The sequence below is a fragment of the Leopardus geoffroyi genome, chromosome B1 (assembly GCF_018350155.1).
Source record: "Leopardus geoffroyi isolate Oge1 chromosome B1, O.geoffroyi_Oge1_pat1.0, whole genome shotgun sequence".
Classification (NCBI taxonomy): domain Eukaryota; kingdom Metazoa; phylum Chordata; class Mammalia; order Carnivora; family Felidae; genus Leopardus; species Leopardus geoffroyi.
In genome coordinates this window covers 173415087-173436499 of record NC_059327.1, presented here as the reverse complement: position 1 = coordinate 173436499, position 21413 = coordinate 173415087, and the positions used below count along the sequence as shown (strand labels likewise).

General features: G+C 43.0%; 2 long non-coding RNA genes across 2 annotated transcripts; one reads left to right on the top strand and one right to left on the bottom strand.

The window, feature by feature from the left end:
• The first annotated feature begins 5753 nt into the window (after nt 1-5753).
• On the top strand, nt 5754-12569 carry LOC123596070. The gene is made up of 2 exons (XR_006711510.1): nt 5754-6143; nt 12350-12569. It is a non-coding gene; the product is annotated as an uncharacterized LOC123596070 (long non-coding RNA).
• On the bottom strand, nt 6139-20064 carry LOC123596069. The gene is made up of 3 exons (XR_006711509.1): nt 18337-20064; nt 12292-12401; nt 6139-6299 (listed from the first exon to the last, which is right to left on the bottom strand). It is a non-coding gene; the product is annotated as an uncharacterized LOC123596069 (long non-coding RNA).
• Nucleotides 20065-21413: the final 1349 nt, after the last annotated feature.

Genomic DNA, 21413 nt, shown 5'->3' with positions numbered 1-21413 from the left:
GTGTGACTCTTAGGGCACCTGGGTGGCTCAGTTGGTTGAGCGTCCAACTTCAGCTCAGGTCATGATCTCACGGTTTGTGAGTTCGAGCCCCACGTCGGGCTCTGTGCTGACAGCTCAGGGCCTGGAGCCTGCTTCGGATTCTGTCTCCTTCTCTCTCTGCCCCTCCCCACTTGTGCTCTGTCTCTCTGTCTCTCAAACATAAATAAATGTAAAACAAATGAAAAAAAAAAAACAAAAAACCGTGTGACTCTAACCTATAGAGAACTTTTTAAAAAACAAATCCATGGAAACATTACCAACCCCCGGAGAAAAAAGGCAATAACATTAATATCAGCTAACAGCCAGTTGTGGCAGATTGTATTTTTTTTTTTTTTTTAATTTTTTTTTTTTTTCAACGTTTATTTATTTTTGGGACAGAGAGAGACAGAGCATGAACGGTGGAGGGGCAGAGAGAGAGGGAGACACAGAATCGGAAACAGGCTCCAGGCTCTGAGCCATCAGCCCAGAGCCCGACGCGGGGCTCGAACTCACGGACCGCGAGATCGTGACCTGGCTGAAGTCGGACGCTTAACCGACTGCGCCACCCAGGCGCCCCAATGTATTTTCCAAACACAATGCAGCAACGGCTCCCATCTTCTGCAGGATGAACTTGCCAGGCCCCCATTCCGAGGGGGAGTCTAAATCTCCTCCTCTTGACTCCGGGTCCGGCTTTAGTCACTCACTGGAGCGATGGAATATGACAGTGGAAATGCTGCCCGGCTCCGAAGGCCAGGTCAGAAAGGTCTCCTAATCCCACCTGGTCCTCTTGCAGTATTTAATCTAGAAACTCCCTCTCAAGATGGCCCCTCTCAGAATTCAGCCGCATGATGGGCCGTCTGTACGTGTCCGCTCAACATCTCCAGCTGAGCCCAGCCTTTCAAGGCTTCCCAGTCAAAGCTCCAGACATGGTGGAGGAGAGAAGACGTCTCTTCTGTGCCCTGTCCGAACTTCCGGTCCACGGAACCTACGAACATAACGTGGTGGTTGTTTTATACTGTTAAGTGATAAGGTCATTTGTTTCATATAAGTAAAAATCAGAAACCCTAGTTCATGTTCAAATCCCCCCCCCAACCCCCCAGTATTTCAGAATGTGCTTTATGTTTCACCTATTCAAATTAGGATCCAAACAAGGGTCACACATTCCTTTTGGCTGATATTTCTATTAAATACTGTTTAATTCACATTAATTTTCTTTTCCTTTTTCATTTTTATGTAATTTATTTGTGAAGAAACTGCGTCTTTCATCTTATAAAATAACTTATAGTCTGCTTTGGTTGATGTATCGACATTGATTGCTATGTTCCTCTCTGACTTATATTTCCTATAAAGTGATGGTTAGATCCAGCAGCACTGGTAAACTTTTTTTGTAAGGGGCCTGATAATATTCTAGGCTTTGTGGACTGTTCAGTGCCATCCTGGCATAAAAGATGATATGTAAATGAATGAGCGTGTCTGTGTTGAAAAAAACCTTTATTTTCAAAACAAGCAGCAGCCAGATTTGGCCCATGGGTCATAGTTTGCTGGCCCTGATCTAGAAGAAACATAGGTTATCAAATACAAAAATGCGTGCACAATCCAGAATCACCAAATATTTAAGGAAAACCAAAATTATGAAAGAAAACCAAACTAAACAAATCTAAAAACCAACACCTGAAGAAACAGTATAAATAAAATAAGCAGAAGAAAATTTTGAAAGAAGTACTGTACATGGAATATTATAAAGAACTAAGAAATGATAATATGTTCCCTAAGCAAGAAAAGGCTATTGTGATGATAAGTATTTAGAGATTGTAAAAATGAATAATACATTATCGAAATATAAATCTCACTAGATGTGCTGAATAACAGAAAAGACCCAGCAGGATGTAACCCTTAGCTAGCAGAGTGGGCTGAGAAATTGTTCCAGAACACTGTACTAAAGAAAAGAGAGGGGCGCCTGGGTGGCTCAGTCAGTTGAGAGTCTGACTTCAGCTCAGGTCATGATCTCGCAGCTCGTGAGTTCGAGCCCCGCGTCGGGCTCTGTGCTGACGGCTCAGAGCCTGGAGCCTGTTTCAGATTCTGTGTCTCCCTCTCTCTCTGTCCCAACCCACTCGCATTCTGTCTCTGTCTTTCTCAAAAATAAATAAACATTTTAAAAAATTAAAAAAAAAAAAGAAAAGAGAAATCGAAATAGTAAAATAAGAGTCAGGAGATTTTAGAAGTTACACCCAGAAATTCCATCATCCACCTAATAGAAGTTACAGACAAAGAGAACAGAGGCGGAGCTGAAGAGATAAGCAAAGGAATAATAATAGAAAACGTTTCCTTGAGCTAAAAAAACAACAAAAACAAATGTGATTCTTTAAATAGAAACGGCCCACCGGGTGACAACCAGGATAATTACGGGGGGAAAACCTCGAACACAGACACATGATGGTAAAGTTTCAGAACGCCTGGTATAAAGATTTTGCTGTCCCCTCCACACATGTGCAGTCTCACTCAGTGACTCTGGGTTGGAGCGTGAAAATCTGAATTTTGTTTCTTCAAGTGGTTCCAAACACACTGCTCCAGGTCAACCTAATTGGCAGACAAAATTGCCAACTGCTGCTTTCTAGAGCAATCATCTGGAACCCAGAACCAAACCACCCTTTTCTAGCCTGAGGCTGACTGTATAGTCTTCCAGACCCCTCCCAGGCTAACAGTCCTATTGTCCTTCCTTGTGCCACATTCCCCGCCTTAATATGCCATTGTTAACCCCCTCCCTTCCACCACCACAGAGCAGGACCCTCCTTCCACCTGGTGCCGAGGGACCAGTGTTGTTTATTCACAACTCCTCCAATGCACCCTAGCATCTCCAACATTTCCGGAGTGCCCTGGTCCCTGATTCCTATCCGTTTCTTATTTTCAAGATACTGGTTCTGCTGGGGTTCATTTATTCGCTTAGCACACATCAAGAGATTCATGCATGCCGAGCACTGTGTCAGATCCTGGGGAAACAGCTCAAAAGACCTGAAGCTTGCCCCCTCCCAGTGCCTTCCCCCTGGCACAAGCACTTCTAGTGGAGGCAGATGTAGGAGGGAAGAAGTGGTCTACCCATGTGTCAAGTGATATCATACAATGTTTCTCCAAAGGCTGTCCAAGGGCCACCGGAACCTGGCTTGGCCAAAGTTCTTAGGAAATTTCAGATTCTCAGGCCCAGTCCTCTGGATAATAATCCTGTGAGGATGTGGCCCAGGAAACTGTATTTTAAACTAGTAATTCATATGACCATAAAAATGTGATAACCCCTGGCCTTAAAGAGTTCTGACCATCTCTGATTTGGTTTGGAAGGAAGTTGGGGAGGGTGAGAAAGGGTGGGTGGGAGAGAAGCCGGGTTGGTTGTTCGGAGGAGTCACACCCTACAATGTCTGGCCATGCTCGGAGGCTGGGCTTTATAGGACAAGCCATAGGGAGCCAGTGAAAGTTTTAAGGGAGGGTGGGGGTGGGGCAGCATAGTATAATTTTTAAAAATGACTGTTAACATTACAGCGGGATGAAGACTAGAGGCGAGTTGGGGGCAGTGAGGGGGTGAGCCTGGGGGCAGAGAGACTAGCACCAGTGAAACAGGATGGGGACCAGAGCCGGCTCACTGGGAGGGCAGGCGGAGAAGGGGGAGCTGGAGGTCCATTTGCGAGATACACCAGCCGTGCTGGGCGACCAAGACCAAGGCTGCACTTGCAGCTCCGGTCCCCTGGGCTTGTCCCCGCCCCAGTTCTCAGACCCAGTCACTTCCTGCCTGCCCTGACCTGTCACGTTCACAAGGCCATACTGGGTCTTGTCCTAAAATACGCCAATTATTGGAGGGAAAACACACATAAAGCCTACTCCTTTTGTGGCTTTATTTTCATTGCCCTAATTGTTAGAGAGCTTATCTAATTAGCCTTGATAAATTAATTGCCCTTCATATTTTGTTATTACAAAAATCTACACACCCGTGTGCTGCTTTCCTGGGAATTCTTGGTTTTACAGCCCTCTTGAAGGTTCATGCCTAAACTACCCTTCACGTTCCCAACATCCTCGGGGCAGCAGCTCCACGAAAATGCAAGGGCAGAAGTGACCAGCTGGTCCTTCTCGGACGCACCTAAACTTTCGTACGTGGGGCGGAATGTCAGGCGCCCGCTTGCACGCTCCGCTCCAGACGGCAATGACAAAACCGCACGTTTACAAGTGAGTGCCGAGGGGGTCACACAAAGGGTTACTCAATTCATTTCCGCGTGGCTGAGAGTTTTGAGGTAAGCCCTCTCGAGCTTCCATGGGTCACCTGGGACTTCAAAAGTAAATGATTTAGAGCCGTAGAGTGAAATAATGGTTATTGCTGATTAATCCTGATGCACCCTTGTGATACAGCAATAAAGCAGGTATTATACAACTATATGCTTGATAAAATAAGTTCTGTATATGTAGGAGGGATGTAAAACGATGTTAACAATGGAAATAAATCATATATTAGCAAAACACATTATGTGTGATAATGTGTTATGTGTAAAATTTTATGTGATAACAAAAAGATTTAAATAACTGCTTACAGTTGCCAAAGCACTTTCTCATTTATTACCTCACTTAATCCTCACAAAAATTCCTTGAGGTAAACTGTCTTACTAGTTCCATTTTATAAATGAGAACGCTGAGGACCAGAAAGATCAAGTGACTGGCCCAAGGACACACAGCCAATGAGACAACATTTCTATGTATCCACTGGTATGCTTTTGGCTGCAAGTAACAGAAAACAAGCCAAAATGAACTCAACACTAGAGGAAATGTAGAAATTCCTGTAACAGAAAAAGTCTTGTGGGGCAGTGGGCTTCCAGCACAGTTTGATTAGAAATCCTGCTCTGTTTTATTCTGACTCTCTTGGATTCACCCTTTTTTTGTGTGTCAGCTTTGTCCTCAGGCTCTTTTTCCATTTAGTAGCAAATGCTGAAGCCGGTTCAGGTCCTGCCACACTAAGGAGAAAGGACTTCTTTATCCAATCACATCAGGGGCCAAGGGAATGCCACATGCTGATTGGCTTAGGACGGGATACATATCCATGCGTGAGCCAATGACCACGTCGATCGAGGCCACTGCCCAGAGCTGGGGATTGGATCGGTCTCCTCCCAACCCCACGGTTGCTATGCCGCGAGGGAGGGGTGGAATGGGTGCTGCAGAGTCGACCCCAATACCCACCACACGTCAGAACTTGAATTCATGACTTAGAACTCTGAATCCTTTGGGTTTGTTCAGTTTTTGGTTTGGTTTTGTTTTTGTTTTCCCCTGGATCTTACGTACTGTTATCCTTTACTCCCAGCGCCGACAACTCTAACTAAAACTGCTATTTGTGTGTGTGTGTGTGTGTGTGTGTGTGTGTGTGTGTGTGTATAAATGTGCCTAAAAAAAGTCCTTAGGTGACCGGAAGCCCTTTCCAATTGGCGAACCGCGATTGGACATGCCTCTTGACCTTCTCCGACTCAAATTCTTCCACATTCTTTTCCCCGTTCACTTGTGTTTCAAACACATTTTTGTTTCTTTGTGTCAGAGCCCAGCTAGGAAGACAGGAACCACTCTGAATATTTAAAACAGAGGAAATTTAATGCGAGGAGATGAAAGAAATGGAGAAGCCAAACAAGGGATTGTGAGGCAATCCGGAGACCAGCCACAGCAGGAACTTGCCGCCGCTCCTGGGCTGGAGAGACAAAGGGAGGAGGTGGTGCCACCCAAGCCCAGGGCCCGGGATTGCCCAGAGGAAGCTGGGACTATGACAGGCTTCCGGCCGGCCGGGAGCTGGAGCCAAGGGAGAGAGGCAGCAGCTGCCAGAGACGCCACCTCAGTACAGCGGGAGAGGGAGAAACACCCCGACTTCCCCTTCCTCCGGCTCTCCACGCGCCCACCAGACCCTCCTGTGGGCCAAACCCGGTTAGGAGCCGGCTGACAAGGGGCCTGAGAACGTGAGCCTGGAGCGTCAGGCCCCCTGAATCCAAACCAGGGGAGAAAGGGCGAGGAAAGGATCTCAGGTCCAAGATACTCAGAACCAGCACGTTTGCATGACAATGCCCTCTGCCTTCACTGTGGGAAAATTGTAGAAAATACAGATATACAAAGAGAAAAAGGTAAAAATCAATATTTTGTTAGGTTGGGTTTTTTTTTTTGTTTTATTGGTATAGAATAGACATACAGCACTGTATAAGGTCAAGGTGTATGGCGTAATGATTTGATTGACATATGAAATGATAGCCACAATAAGTTTAGTTCACGTTGATCGTCTCCTACAGATAGAAAAGAAAAAAAGAAAAAAAACTGTTTTTTTTTCCTTGAGATGACAACTATTAGGACTTTATTAACAACTTTCCTACATACTATAGAGCAATGTTAATTCTAGTCATTATTTAGTACATCCCATCCCTAGGACTTATTTATCTTATAACTGGAAGTTTGTACCTTTTGACTACCTTCCTCCAATTTCCCTACCCAGCATCCCTGGCTTCTAGTAACCACAAGTCTGGTCTCTTTTTCTATGAATTTCTGTTTTTTCTTTCTCTTTTTTCTCCCTCCCTCCCTCCCTTTCTGCCTTCCTCCTTCCCTCCCTTCCTTCCTTTGTGATTCAACGTATAAGGGACATCAGACAGTATTTGTCTTTCTCTGTCTGACTTACGTTACTTAGCATCATGCCCTCCAGGTCCATTTGTCGTTGCAAATGGCAGGATTTCCTTCTTTCTCATGGCTGAATAATATTCCATTGCATATATACTCCATATTTTCTCATCCAATTCATCCATTGATGGACACTCATTATTTCCATGTCTTTGTAATTGTAAATAATGTGGCCACAAATATGGTTCCAAAGTTCTAGAGAAGCAGAGAACACCATCTATTAATACTTAGTATATTAATAATGTTGTTCACCATTTTTCTTTCAATGAGCTTTGCATTTTGCACTTACTCCCAGGATCTTTGTTTGTTTGCTTAAATGCAAAGTGTAGATATGACTTGAAGGATTATTTTGTTATTTTTGTTTTTATTGCGGGGGGTTCTTTTTGGTGAATGTGAATTTGTGCAAGTAAGTATATATGTGGGTATGCAATGAAGAACAAATTAGAAAATATTTCTTTTTTTTTTTGGAAAGAGGGAGAGAGAGGGCAGAAGTGAGTAGAGGGCAGAGAGACAGAGACAGAGAGAGAGACAGAGAGAGAGAGAGAAGCGGGGCTCACCCAAAGCGGGGCTTGTGTTGACCCTGAGTAGGGCTGGAGCTCACCCAGTGTGAGACTTGAACTCACGAACTGTGAGATCATGACCTGACCTGAAGTCAGATGCTTAACCAACTGAGCCACCCAGGCGCCCTAGAAAATATTTCTATTAAAAAAGAAAATATTTCTATTGATTGTCTTCCTTCCTGAGTAGAAACAAATATTTATATTTTTTATGTTTTTGCCTAACAATGCAGAGAAAAGTAAGTGCCCTGTGTTTTGAATATGAAGACATCCAAGACTTGGTTTTAATTGCAGTGTTAAATTTGTATCTGAAAAAAAAAAAAAAAACACTTTAAAAAATTAGGCTGCAATAAACATGGGGGTGCAGATACTTCTTTGACATAGAATTTGAGAGGCAAGTGTTAGAGGGCAAAGTTAAATCGACCAATCTCAGAACTGCTGAATGCTGCCTACTTCTCATTATTCATTGTGTTCTGGTCCTTTCCCTGCCAGAAGGCTGAGCATTCAAGTAGTTTGACATTTTGTTACATATACTCTGAAAAATTTATCTTCTCCGCTCTATCAAGTCAAATGTCAAAAATAGATTTGACAACTGTGTTCAGAAGCTTTATTTCTTCCAAGAAATGATTTTGCTTCTTTTCTCAGATAACATGAACTATGATTTATCAGGTCTCCTCTTTGCCCAGGCTACCAGGAAACTCAGTGTTACCTCTCCTATTAAGACCAGCAAATGCTAGCCTTTATGATGGGCACATGCCTCCTCTCTCTTCCCCACATTCCAAATTATATTGTTTCATGTCAGCTCCGTGGGGTACGTGTTTGAGTGAAGAAGACGGAAATAAATTTAGGCACATAAGGAAGAAGCCCTTGACTTATTTCCCCAGAGGGTTGCTGGGGCATCACTTGGCCTGTCCAACTTCGTCCACTTGAAGCCAGCTGGCCAGCACTGGGGAATCATCTGCCACAGTGGAACAGATTCTGTCTACCGCCCTCCCCGATGGCAGATGGCCACTCTGTACGAATCCACGTCATACATCATGGCTGAGTGAGACACCACCATCCACTGGACGAATCACCAGCGCCCTTGCTCCAACTCAGTCGGCTAGGAATTATATGTGTGTGCTCAAATAGACTCCGGTTCAATAAGTTTTCAGCTGTGGGTTGCCCTACTGAGCATCTTGACAATGGAAAGGGGTGGAGCAAGAGGCTTCCAGAGGGATTACGGTTAGATTTTTAATTAGATTGGGCATTTTAATTAGGTCGGGCAAAGCTTTTGCAAAGAGGTGAAAGCATTGTCCCTTCAAGCGAGTACCTCTCTGGCCTGTTTTGCTTCCTTGATTCACAAAAGTCCCTTTTGAAATGTTTCTCTTGTACTTTGTTTATCTGAGGCTGACAGTCTGGCATCAGGCCCAGTTTAATATAATTTTTACTGTTGCTATCGCATCCCCAATTCTATCAAGACGGTTATTACCGTGTTGTCTAAGACACCTTGCCGTGGCAATGAACAGACCAGGTGCACACCCACACTCACCCCACCCCACCCGTTTCTACTTCAAATTTCAGAAATGAACTCGATGCTCGCTCCCATCCCATTGAGACAACAAGAGCTTGTGACTCTATAGCACAGCAAAGTAGGTATTTAGCAATTATCTAGATAATTTGATTGGGATGGGCAAACGATTCATGTAATTTAGGTTCTAGAGTATATCTGTGGGTCTAAAAAACATGGACAATCCTCCAATTGCTTACAATTGCTTCAGAGTTCTATAAACACATAGGCTGCTTTTACAGCAAATTTGCTTCCCTAATTATGTTTTACATAATCTAATGCGTTCATATTAATTTGTATTCTCTAAGCATTTACCAGCCCAGAGGTATGTTGCCTGGTAGGCTGGAGAGGAAAACTGACCACAGATGATCATCAGGGTAGAGCTGAAAGTTGGCAATAGTAGTAAAGATCCAGTGCTGACAAAAGTAAGGAACCACTACAGCATTTGGTTTGGAAAATGATGTGTGTGTGTGTGTGTGTGTGTGTGTGTGTGTGTGTGTAAGTTCCATTCTTGGTTCCAGTGCAGAGTTGGGTCAGACCCTTAACATGGCTTTAGAACATGGGCATTGATGGTGAATGACGGTAATAATAACCCACTTCAGGGGCATGGACATTGGCCAGTAGACATACACCTCTGGCTTTGAGTCAAGACTCAAGGTGGAGCCTGGGCCTGGACTTGTCCAGGAGGCCTATGCCTTCAGCAGATAGAGTCTTACTGCAGAATTATATCACACTAACAATGAAACTTACTGGAAAAACAAATAAAATGCTTTAAATGTTTAAATGCACTTCCAAGTATTCATCCTCCAAATATTTAGACTCTGAGCCGACTGGGCCAAGAGCCCAAGCTTCCTGTGCACACTGGATGGTTCCAACAATCTCCCCAAGATCAGCAAATATATAACAACTTAAAATATCATCCTTTTGGAGCCAAAAAAATTATTCCCCAGGTACTGCTCCAGGAAATCAGCTAGATCTCTGTCCAAAGTCCTCTGTAGTGTCTACGGGAGTTGATTAATTTTTAATAAATTTTTACCAAGGCCTCCCTAAGACCATGGTCTGTGTCCACTGTGAGCTGCTACACAAACAAGAGTGGGATGGAGATTTAGGAGGAGAAGTGGGTAGGAGGAAGGGAAAGGAAGAGGAAGAGGGAGGCAGAAAGAGTAACAAGCAGTTTGTTGAGGAAACTGGTCGCCATAGAAGGCTTTGATGCCTGAATCAAGTCTTGAAGAGGAAGTTGGAGAAAACCAGGAATTTTGTTTTTGTTGCTTAAGGGAGGGGGAGAGGAGGGCAAGGGCAGCAGAGATTGATTTCCTTTTGCATTTAAATTTCTCTAAATTCAGTAGTCATAAAATTCATTTTCCTTTTCTCAGGGACATTCATACAAAAATTCCCCCTTTTGAAGCCTCCACAGCAAAAAAAAAAAAAAAAAAAAAAAAAAAAATTATCTGATTCTAGAGGCTAGTCATCTCTTCTTTAACTAAGATGCTCCACCAAATTAAATAAATACCCTTAATATAGATCTTGATTCTAGAATATTTTATTAGTGCTTAGTTCAGTCTTCCCTGTAGACTAGGTAGAACAGTGAAGGCAAATTTTACATGCATTTAACTTTTGTAAGTTTGATTATATGAGAGAGAGAGAGAGAAAGAGAGAGACAGGGATGGGGGGAGGTGTTAGCTGAGAAACAGTATACCAGTTTCTGGCACGGCTCCTCCCTGAGAGAGCTTCAAGGGCAGTTTTGATTATCTGTGGCCTTCATCTTGTGGCTGGCTTCAGAACCTGACCTTCTGATCAAACACATCGATGATGAATGATTATCCCTTGGTAAATGGAAAAATTAAAAAAGAAGTGCAGTCATTTCTCTGATATTTCTCAATCTGTACCCTAACTAGAAACTTGGCTTTCTAAATTTCTGTGCCCAACTACAAAGCCCACCACAATGTCTTTTGCCTTTTTCTTAATTTGGGGTACAAAACTGAGGTCCACAAATGAAAAAGCCCTTCCTTCCTTCCTTCCTTGCTTCCTTCCTTCCCTCCTTTTCTTTCCCTTCCTCCCTCCTTCCTTCTTTCCAGTATTTGTGGAGTATCAACAATGCACCAAGTTCAGGATTCAATCAAAAAGGGAGTCAAAAGACCTCGTCTTGACTTGGCCATGTTTTACTTGCACTATGACATTAGGGAAACTACTGATCCTTCTGGGTCTCAATCCACCAAAAAAAAAAAAAAAAAAAAAAGTGAAAAAAAAATGGCTCCAAAGTTCTAAATTTTCTCCCAGTGATAAAATTCTGTGAAATCAACTTGGAAATATTTCCTTAAAACTTAAAAGAAATAGTACAAACTTTCCTCACGGCAACCTTATCTATTCCTGACAAGCACTCTGTCCCCGCAGCTCCTGTCCCTCAGCTTTGTCCTTCCGGGCTGCAGCCGGTTTTGACTACCTCCCTCTCCCTCCGGGTTCACCATCACTCCCCCCCCTCCCCACCCCCTTTGAGCTCGGGGGCTTCCAAGGTTTCAACAAAATGAAGAGATGTCTCCCAAGGTTTAGTTTCCTGTCATAGATGCTTTTCTTCAGGCCCCAGGAGGGTGATTCAGGCTTCAGTTTTTTGATGAAAAGTGAGAATAACCACGTTATGGACAAGAGATATGGAAGTCAATCTGCTACAAGATTAATCATACTTTCAGATTGTGCAAATGCTTCATTTTCAATGACTGCATCATTTGTAATGTGGCTTTTGTGTTCTATCATCGGGCATGTGAACCTGTTCACACTTAGTTGGTGGATTTGGCATAATAGTGTTTCAAGCACCAGTGGTCTTTATTTAATCTAACCTAAAAGATAATAATAAAACACTTGGTTACTCTAAAAGGGAAAATATATATTTTTTTAATTTTTGTATTTAAAAAAAATTTTTTTTAACATTTATTTATTTTTGAGACAGAGAGAGACAGAACATGAATGGGGGAGGGGCAGAGAGAGAGAGGGAGACACAGAATCTGAAACAGGCTCCAGGCTCTGAGCTGTCAACACAGAGCCCGACACGGGGCTCGAACTCACGCACCGCAAGATCATGACCTGAGCCGAAGTCGGACGCTTAACCGACTGAACCACCCAGGCACCCCAAGTTTTGTATTTTTAAGTAATCTCTACACCCAACATGGGGCTCGAACTCCCAACCCCAAGATCCAGAGCGGCACACTCTTCAGACTAAGCCAAGCAGGTGCCTCTAAAAGGGAAAAATATTCTTGTAAAATGCTTGAATGTCTGTGATATCGTATCAGGGAATGTTGACCAAATACTACTTTGGGTAAAAACCTGCTTCTTAGTTCTATTCAACCAATAATTACATATTTGTGAAGAAGCCCTATTCTGCCAATAGGTGAACTCAATTCACTCCCTGAGCATTAAGGAGAATATAAAAAATGTGGAATTTCCTGAGATTCGGGGAGATGTGGTGGAAAGCCAGAACACTTGAATTTGAATCCCACTTCTGTAACTTACGAAATATGTGCTCCCAGGAAAGGTACTGTGTCATTTTGAGCTTTCTCTTCCCCACCAGGACATTAACGACGCCTGCTTTATCTCCCTCATAAAATGTTTGTGAGGATAAACTGATGGAATGGAAGAAGAATGGATTACAGTCACAGAAGGCTTCCATTGCCAACACTTCACACATGCCCTCACTGAATCTTCACAAAAACGCCATTTTATATGAAACCACATCACTGCAAGGTTAAGAGGCTTCTAATAAAAGGTGGAGCTGACATTCAAGCCAAAGCGGAATCCGTGCCTTTACCTCCGTATGAAAATCAATTACACAAAGGTAGCTACTAACATTTTTTGAAGCATAAGGGGAGGAAAAGACTTTTCTTTTGCCCTCCCCGACTCGAAATGGAAAAGGGGCGGGAGGAGAAACGCCTGCGATATTTTGAGTGCGCATTACATGATTAAGATGACTCTATGAGGCTAATAGCATGAAAATGTTTCACACTTTGTGGCTTTCTTACAAAGTTATAATGCTTTTGACTTACCAGGCTTAAAAATACCACGCACTTATGCAACAATCCCACATTTCCCTCTTGAATTTGCATTCCAACAAATGAAAATAATTTTTTAATATCATGGCATTACAAATTGCTGGTCTCAAGGGAATCCAACATCTTTTGCTTTCTGCCTGCTTCATAGAAGCAGGCAAAAACTTGAAAACCAGAGACACCAGCAACCTTCCAGCAAACAAAGGCAGTCATTATGTTTTCTGCACTTAGGAGCTTTTCCTCTGCCAGGCAGATACAGAGAGTACTCATCTCCTTCCAACTCGCAAATCTCTTGACTTCCTCCTTCTCCTTCTCTCTGTCTAGGGCCTTTTGAGTGAGATGGCCAATAAGCCCCTTGTTTCAAATCTCTGCAGGAACAAGTGGATGCTACTCTCAGTGTCCACTAAACCGTAAGTCCTTTGAGGATACGGGAAGACATCCACCAATCTCAAGATCGAAATGCAACAAGGGGAAGTCCGCAAGCAAAGGAGGGGGCTGCGGACCACTGCCTTCTCTTACAAAGATGGTAGAATCTCTGGGGATAGTAAGCAGTTTACTCCTGCACAGTGTATATACGTAGCAAGGGTTCAAGAATAATATTCTTTATTTAGTTTCACATTTTAAAATGTTCTTTGAGTACAAAAAACAACACTATTAGGAACTGTGTACTTTGATACATATTCTGTCTCTCAGCCTGGCAGTGATAGGATTCGAACCCATGCCCAGCAGACTCCAACACTCCTGCCTTTTTCTTTCTCTTTCTTTCTTTCTTTCTTTCTTTATTACCTCTATACCCAATGTGGGGCTTGAATACACAACCCCAAGATCAAGAGTTGCATGCTCTATGGACCAAGCCAGCCAGGCACCCCCAACTCCTGCCCTTTTCTTAACAATAGAATGCCCTGAATGGATTCCCAAGATCACAGAGTAGCCATTTATGATTATATTTTCTTAGTTATTTCATTCCACATTCTAAAACAGGTGTAATTATACATTTTCAGTAAAACAACAACAAAAGATCTAAAGAGAATGGGAGGGAAATTTTTTTTTTCTGAATGTTTTAGGTTTTAATCCCAAAAAGCAACACATGTACTCTAAGCACCCCTCTCCCTCTTTGATTTTACGATTCCTGTAATGTTTCCCTGGTCACAACTGCCAGGAAGGGGGTAACTGGGTAAACCCAGAGAGGGTTACCAACAGATGGCCAAATCAACAAGAAAAGATCAATTTGAAAATAAAATGATTTCAGATGTGTTGACTACTGGAAAATCAGGGTGGTTATGTTAGCACATGTCCCAAATAGTTTTCTCCAGCCTGCAAGTTGCTTGCATTGTCCAACAAAGTAGGAATGCCCAAGGGAATAGAACCTTGTCACCTCCCTTGCCTCCTCCCTTGCCTCCTCCCTACTCCCACTGACAATCCAGCAGAATTCAGCCCCAAAGGTAGGAGTTTGGTGTTGATGAGTCTGGACTGGCCCTGGGGCATCCCAACAACCCTAGCATGTCTATTGTCACTCCTCTGGCAAGGCTGTTTTCACAAAGAAAACATTCTTAATCATTCAGTAGGAACTGGGCTATCAAAACCAATTACCCACCAGTTAGACAAATGAATTCTGCTAGACAAGCATTCCCTTCCAAGCATGAGGATGGCTTGACTGTGATACAGGGTAAAGTGTCCATTGTCATAGTCTTCCCTCAACAGGTAGTGGGGCAGGGTGCTTGATCCCCAAGAAAGTCCATCAAGAAAAGGAGGACAGTTTCAGGACATTTATTGCTGCCCAACAAGTCCAACTTAAGTTGAGAGTGGTTAATATTCACGAAAGCAGCACGGGAAGTCACTGTCAGCTCAGACGGCCTAAAACACACAAGTCAATTAAGTAGTCCAATGAAGGTGACACGAGGCATGAGTGATGCCCCAAGATGGTGACACACCCAGCATGGCTGGATATGAAGCAAGCCTCCTGACAGTTGAATGTGTTGTGAAATACTTGTAAATTCCTTGGATAAGCATCTCCCATTCCTGTGATAAATAGAGACAAGTCAGGGAAAACTACTAGACCACTAAGCCAAAATACAAATTGATGGAGAATGGTGGCATCCACAGCAATGAATAGCCTTGGAGGTTCTTTGATCTGTGCAGTACTATATTTGGCTCAAGGCCCCATTAAAATCAAGCAGTTTATGTTTGGACCAATAAATAGAGCTAATAAAAGTCATCCTTGGACTGGGACTCTTTGAATGGGTGGCACACAGGTCATTTATGGTATTTGGTGACTTTGAATGTTGATGGTACTGCTACTATGTGTATACAGGTCCCTCGGAACCCTAGATGAGAAGGGTCTGTAGCAGCCAGGAGAGCAATAAGAGTATGAGCTACTCCAAGCCCCAGCATTGACATTTCATTTGACAAATATGCATTGAGCATCGAGTAGGTGCCAGAGTTGAAACAAGAAGGATACACATATGAATAAGAAGTAGACCCTGCTCATGAGACTCTGGATTAGAACAAAGGCATTTATGTATGCCCCGCAACAACATAGGTAAGACCGTGATGGCGGCCAACCAGAAGGAAGAGCAATTCGTTTCACATGGGGAGATTCTGGAAGACTTTGCAAAGGTGCTATTTAACTGAACCATAAAGAAGGAGTAAAAGAACCAACAATAGAAAAGCATGGTATTCTGAGCAGACACAAGCTAAGCAAGACTTTGAAGAGCTGAGGGGCAAAGGCAGCTAGAGAGAGTGCTAGAATTCCAGCAAGGAGGGGGTATAAGGCCTGAGGCTGGAAAGGTAGGTCAGGCTGGGGGGCAAATGGTCTGGAATGACTTACTATGCATGGACTTGACCTTAGTTTTGTAGGCCAGGGGGTTGTACACATGTTATATTTTTGCATTTTACATTTGTTTTTAAATTTTTATATTTCAACAGAACTTTTGTCAAGTGATCCCTGCATGAAACTGAATGCATATAACCAAGAGAAGTGATGATTTATTGGTACAAACTTACTTTTATAATCTCAGCCTTATTACATTTTGCTTCTTCTTAAATTAACCAATGGGAAAAATGATCATTGTTTGCACATTAGTGAAGATTTTTTTCCGAGTGCAAGTGACAGAAAATCCGATCTCAACTAACTCAGGGAAGAAACAAAAAGTAGGGAATGAGAAAGATTTATTTACTTTTAAGAAAGAAATTTTTAATGTTTATTTTTGAGAGAGACAGTAACAGACCGCAAGCAGGGGAGGGTCAGAGAGAGAGAGAGAGAGACAGAATCCGAAGCAGGCTCCAGGGTCTGAGCCGTCAGCACAGAGCCTGACACGAGGCTCAAACTCAAGATCATGACCTGAGTCGAAGTGGTTCTGGGATTCAGGAGAGGCTAAAGGAATAGATCAAAGCTTTTTGCCCATTGTCATGCAGTTCAGCACCCTCTCTCCTGGCTGCTCAGTTCTCAAGAAGGGCTTCCTCCCTGTGATGGGCCCCAGCAGCTCTGAGCTTACAACCATCTTTATCAGTTGCAATCTCCTTCCTAAGAGAGCCAAACACAGTCTCAGAATGAAGCCTCAGTGGCCTGGCCTGGCTCACATGCCTATCCCTTCACCTGTCACTGTGGTCTGACAATGGTGCCTACTGAGTGGCCCTGGGCGGTCCTGCGTAAGCCCAGGGTCCCCACGGACTGAGTGTGGAGGCAGGTGGTGCCTCAGAGGGAAGCAGAGGTGCTGCTACCAGAAGGAAGGAGGGATGCCCAGCAGGTAAAAAAACAACACAGTTGACTCTGTTGTGCAAATATAACGTGAAAACTTTAAATCAGGGATAAGGGATGTCAATTACAGGCTTATATCAGTCTTAATACTCAGTTTGCTTCTGTATTTTATTTTATTTGCACAGTATTGAGAAAATCCTGATTCACAAAAGGGAGTGGTTGCAAATAGTAACCGTTTTTTAGACAGCATGCCTGGAACACCCAGGATACTCTTCAGTTAGATTTGTGCCAGAGTTGAAAGTAGACCGAAAGTTTGAGTAACAGGAAATTCTATTTCAAAGTTTAATTTCAGAAACCATGAAGAGGCTCCTTTGCTAATCTGAGTGTTCTCCAGGAAGATGCTTCTCAAATATAAATGTAATATATGATGATAAATCCAACAATATCATTTTTTTAACTCCAATATCTCAGTAACTAAGCTTCAAAGTTTGAATACAGTAAAATACATGTTGTTTTGCTATTGGAGTCACAATTTGAAGTTTCAACCAAACTGCTGACATGTTATCAGCAAGGAAGCACAGTGATATTATAACCCCATATTGACAAATTGGACACATTCGGCTTATTAATAAACATCAGCCATTGGCGTGCCTGGGTGGCTTAGTCGGTAGGTTGTGTGAGGGACTTCAACTCAGGTTGTGATCTCCTGGTTGGAGAACTCAAGCTCCACACCCAGCTCATTGACTTTAGCGCTCAGAGCTGCTTCCGATCCTCCGTCCTCTTCTCTCTGCCCCTCCCCTGCTTGCGCTCTCTCAAAAATCAACATTAAAAAAAAAAAAAAAAATCAGCCAGTAATGTAACTCTTATATCAGAGTCCTATTTTGCAAAGTTTCCTTTTGAAGAAAATATTGATTTCTCATCTCAATTGAAATAGTAATAATAACACCTTGCTCTGACACTGGGGATTACTATTACCAGAAAAAAAGTAAATTTGGGAGCTCACAACCTATTATACTCCAAGTAATGTTGAAAAGCTAGGTTTGGGGTGCCTGGGTGGCTCAGTCAGTTAAGTGTCTGACTCTTGATTTCTGCTCAGGTGATGGTCTCATGATTCATGGGATGGAGCCCCGTGTCAGGCTCTGTGCTAATGGTGTGCATCCTGCTTGGGATTCTCTCACTTTCTCTGTGCCTTTTTTTCCGCTTGTGCTCTCTCTCTCTCTCAAAATAAATAAACTTAAGAAAAAAGGAAAGGAAAGGAATGAAAAGAGAAAAGAAAAGAAAGGAAGAAAAGAAGAGAAAAGAAAAGAAAAGTTTGGTTTAATGATCATGTCTTACTAAACTGACAATATAGAGAGTATTATTAACCACTGTTTTAAAAGATACGGCTACATCCTTAATAGCTAGCCTTTTCTATGTAGCTTTCCAGTGTCTTCTCTAAAATGGCATTCAGCAACGTTTCCCTAGTATTTTGCCCCACTGCAGCCATGCTACATTATTTTATTTTTCTTGGTGTGGATGACATGATTTCCTTCCTAGACTGAAAAACTCCATAAGGCTGGGACTCTGTCTCATTGCATGCTTTCTCCTCATATAGCACAGTATAATGTATACTAAGAGCTTAGTATAATGTCTGATATGAGGCAGGACTCAATAAATGCTCAGTAAATAAATACATTTAAAAAATTAATGTGGCTCATTTACAACAAAGTTAAAGCGGAATTTTTGCCTAGCCGTTGTGTCAAATAAAATTCATGACATTAAATGGTTTTGTACCCCCAAATGAATGGCAGACAAAATCAAAAACCAAAAACGTACCTCCTTTAGAGGAATGCTAACTGAACTTCCCTGGCTCTTTTGGCCACATGCACACTCACACTTTTCTCCAGTCATTCATCCAACGATTCGCCAGCACCTCCTATGTGCTGGTATACTATCCAGTTGCTGAGGATGTTTTAAGAAGGCACTGAACACAGTTCTTGACCTTAAGGAGTGTAGTCAGGGAGAATCATAAAAACAAATCATCATAACGCCACCTGATACGTGCCATAATAGAGATATGAATATTACATGGCATTGATCAGGCTTTTTCAGGTTGCCAGGAAGAGAGATGTGCTCTGGTGACTCGGGTTAACGTGGTTCATTGCAAGGATACCGGAGGAAGTGGGGAAGAGCAGGAAGCAGTTTTAACAGCTGCCTGGCGGAGCTGGGAATGTCGTTCAGGACACAGTATACCTCCAGCCACCTGTTTTTCTTGACATTGCTTCAGCAGTAGGCATCTGTTGCTCCCTCTCTAATGCTCTGCCAGTATAGTGACTCAGCTGCGCTCTGCCTCTGCTTTTCTCTGCTCACGCTGCCAAACCCTCTCTGCACTTCTTTTCCTCCACGCCGCTGTTCCTGTTTTGTCATGGCTCCCAGCGCCATGTGGACAGGGCTTTCTGACGGTTCTCAGGGTGTCTGCCCATTTCCACCCTACCGTTTCATTACTTCCCCCTCTCCCACACCCAGCAGGTCCCAAATTCTAATTGCGTGAAAGAGGTTCTGTTCCACTGGCCAGTCATCGTCTAGGAAACTGACCACCGGGGGCGGAGCTCTTGCATCAGCCCATTTCATTGGCTACTTGGATATTCCACGAATGGTTGCCTTTGGGTCAGGCGTCAATTCTCAGTTCAATCTGCTGTAGCCAAGGAAGCGGGGCTGAGGTTTACCTCATGTGCAGACAGCACCGTCTGCAGCCGCTTGCATCACAAGAGGGTTGTAGCTGAGGCTGGCAATCTTATCATTTGACCCTCCTCCAGTACAGTGTTCCAGTACAGCACAGTATATTGTTTACCATATTGAGTTTATGTCAACTGTTCCGCTTTGCTGCAAATAATGTCAGTTATAATCGATTTTTGAAATAGACTTTTAAAAGTTATTTTAAATAGCTAAAAGTTAAACACAACTTGAATCCCCCGAAAGAAGAAAAATAGTTGGACAAATTATAAGAAGGAATATTATACAACCTTCTAAGAGAATCATAAATTTGGAGGCTATATCATGGCAAGAGAAAATGCTTATTGATGTAATGTTAAATAAAAATCAGCACACACAAGTTATATAGTATTATTAGTGAGATAATTATACACTCACTTATAGAGTTGAGAGAGAATAAACTGGAAAGACAAGGTGAGGGGGGCTTGGCATGGTGAGATGATATACGAGTTTTACATTTGCATGCATTTTTTTTGTATTTCCCAACCTTTCAAAGGCAAAAGAAAAATCCTCAATTTTAAGATACATAAAGCAGTATAAATGGCACCCTTTCTTAGTAGGCAAAGCCCCCATGTTGGTTTGACAAGAAGTACAAGATACTTTGGATCCCACTTTCAGAAAAGAAAGCGAGGTCTTCTTTCTTATGCACAATGCCTAACAGCAGAGAAAACCAAGATGTCAGTGAAGTCAAGAGTACAGCAGGGTAACAGGATGCATGTTGGCTGACTATGCGTTCTGTGTTGTATTCTTGGAAGGATGTCGTGTATTTGCTATTATACATAGCAAAATGCAGTCCTTGCTCATCCTGATCACATGTTCATGGACCACAATGGAATGGGGTTCAGGAGGTGCAGAATGGGAGACAGTCTGTGAACAACTGTACTCCAATGGAAAAAAAGTACTAACAAGATAATACGAAAGAGTGTGGAGGCCCAGAAAAGATGGCCAAGTTTGCCCGTGAGAGTGAGGGAAGAGTTTAGAAACTGAGTGGCGTTTGAGCTGAGCCTTAAGTAATAGTAATCGACTTTTCAAGGGGGCCAGGAAAAGGGCACATTTCTTCCCTTCCTAAATTCTGAACTAATTGAAAAATAATATAGAGGGATTAGGCAGATGGGAAACCAAACTATCACCTTTACTTGATATGGTTGATATTGAAGAATTAAGGCTTGGGAGGCTGGGTGGCTCAGTTGTGAAGCATCTGATTTTGGCTTAGGTCATGATCTCACGATCCGTGAATTCGAGTCCCATATCAGGTGAGCTTGAGCCCCACCTTGGGTGAGCACAGGCCCTGCTTCTCTCTCTCTCTCTTATTCCCCTTCTCTCTCTCTGCCCCTCCTGGGATTCTCCCCCCCACCTTTCTTTCTCCCTCCCCCTCTGCCCCTTGCTTACTTGCACCCTCTCTCAAAAAATGTATATATACATATATATGGCTTATGGCTGCAGGTAAGCAGGTTTCCAATTCTGAATCCAGAATTACACAGATTTATCCATGCAGTCACAGGATTGCACAGCAGAGGCAGACTTCCTGACAGAGGGCAAGACCCTTGTAAGACCTACAACATGTGGTCCATGAGAGACTCAGAGCAGAACACATATCTTCAGCAGGCAGGCTCACGCAAGAAGAAAAAGGGATGAAGAGGCTAGAATACACAGGGTTGAGTAGTAGGTTGAATGGTGGTCCCTAGAAGATATGCCCACCCAGAATCTGTAACTGTGACTTCATTTGTAAAAAAAAAAAAAAGCTTTGCAGATGTAACTAAGTTAAGGATCTTGGGATGAGATCATCCTGGGTTTAGGTGGGACCTAAATCAAATGGCAGTTGTCCTTAGAAGAGGACAACAGAAGAAATACAGGAAAAGGCCATGTGAAGATGAAGGCAGAGCCTAGTGGGATGCATCGACAAGCCAAGGAACACCAAAGACTACAGGCAACTGCCAGAAGCAGGGAAAGAGGCATGGGACAGACACTTCCTCAGAGCCTCAGAAAGGAACCAACACTGTCCACACCTTGATTTTGGACTTCTGGCGTCCAGAACTGTAAACGTACACATTTCTATAATTTTAAGGCACTCTGTGTGCCCATTTGTTACTGCAGCCCTAAGAGACTAATACACTCTGTTTCTTGTCCTGAACACAGCCATC